The sequence below is a fragment of the Alligator mississippiensis genome, chromosome 10 (assembly GCF_030867095.1).
Source record: "Alligator mississippiensis isolate rAllMis1 chromosome 10, rAllMis1, whole genome shotgun sequence".
Lineage (NCBI taxonomy): Eukaryota > Metazoa > Chordata > Crocodylia > Alligatoridae > Alligator > Alligator mississippiensis.
Genome location: NC_081833.1, coordinates 1,077,501 through 1,078,812, shown reverse-complemented (window position 1 = coordinate 1,078,812; position 1,312 = coordinate 1,077,501). Strand labels below are relative to the sequence as shown.

At 54.1% G+C, this 1,312-nt stretch overlaps 1 long non-coding RNA gene across 1 annotated transcript in view; it reads right to left on the bottom strand.

Moving 5' to 3' along the window:
* Positions 1-488: 488 nt before the first annotated feature.
* The window catches only part of LOC132243439 (uncharacterized), a 2,080-nt gene continuing 1,256 nt past the window's right edge, over positions 489-1,312 (bottom strand). Inside the window, exon 2 of the long non-coding RNA XR_009455017.1 lies at positions 489-933. This is a non-coding gene — a long non-coding RNA (uncharacterized LOC132243439). The remainder of the gene's footprint in view (positions 934-1,312) is intronic.

The window sequence follows — 1,312 nt, the reverse complement described above, 5'->3', positions numbered from 1 at the left end:
GCGTTTTGTCAGTGCGTCAGACAGGAGCCGCAGCCAGCGCACGCTGTGGTCGCTTCGCTCCTGCCTTTTCCATCTCCTAATTTAATTACAACTTGTTTCCTTCCTAATTATAATGCTCAAATCAGAGCAGAGCTTAAGGCCACTGCAACAGTGAGGCAAGTGGCTGTCTCCTTTCGGCGAAGATGGCCCCATTATAATTTCCCTTCCTTCAGATGGAGATTATAAACACTTTGTGTCAAACCACTTCCCAGCAGTTCTCACAGTGTGAAAACGATTGAGGTCAGGAGCTGCACACAACCTACCCATCAACTCAAGTATATTCCTCAAACACTGACATGCCGTCTAACTGCGGGGAGGTCACCTCTGTAAGAAACCATCCTCGCAGCTGCTGAGCAAGTACCAAATTGCAGTGTTAGAAAATAATCATGTGGAACACATTGAAAATAGCTCCCTCGATAATAAATGGTTAACAAAGGCAGCCGGCTCCCTCCAGCATAAATAGGAATATATTTACGGTAAATAAGTTAACCTATTAGTGTGCCGTGACGAAGGGAAAGATCTCCCCGCGCTGGACACGGCCGCGCCATCCCTTCTGCAGATGAACAGTTAAGCAGCAGAGCAGCCCTGTCTGGACGAGCCGCAAAGACATGAAAGGCGCAGCAAGGCGAGGGGCAGCTTCCAACCAGCGCGCGGCGAGCGATCTGCAGAGCAGCAGGTGTCTGCCGGGTTGACGGATATGCGCTGTCGTCCTCTCTCTCCCAGACACCCCAGGCGGACTCGGGATTGCAACTTCGACTTGCATGGAGCTGGCATCAGATGGAAGATGCTTTGCACCGTGCTAGGATTTTCTTCCTCTCCGAGTCCTGCGGTCACGCCGGCACGGTGGCAAGCGTGCGCCTGTCGTACAGCTTGCCCCAGGAAGGCTGAATCTCTCTGTAATAAAGGGGGAAATTGGTCCTCGTCCTTTAAGGAACAGCTGGAAACCCCCACGCACCTTTCTCTGGGCAGGGTGCAGCCTGGGCGATGAGCTGACCCCCAGCTGGTACCTACTAATGAAAGGGCCTTTGAGTAGCCCGCTTCCCCCAAAGGGGCCTCTGGTCCCTCCTGAAACAAGACTCTCGCTTGGTTTTTAAACCGTGCATTTCACCTCCTTCCTCCTTCACGTGCAGGGCAATGGGGTGACCCCCCCGGGCAAAGGTCCTGACCACCGGCCTGCTTCCACTGCCTCTGCCCCGGGCGCAGGGGGCCGAGCAGGGCTGCTGCAGGGCAAGACCCTTCCCCACACACGGTGCTTTTGTCACTCGTTCTTTTT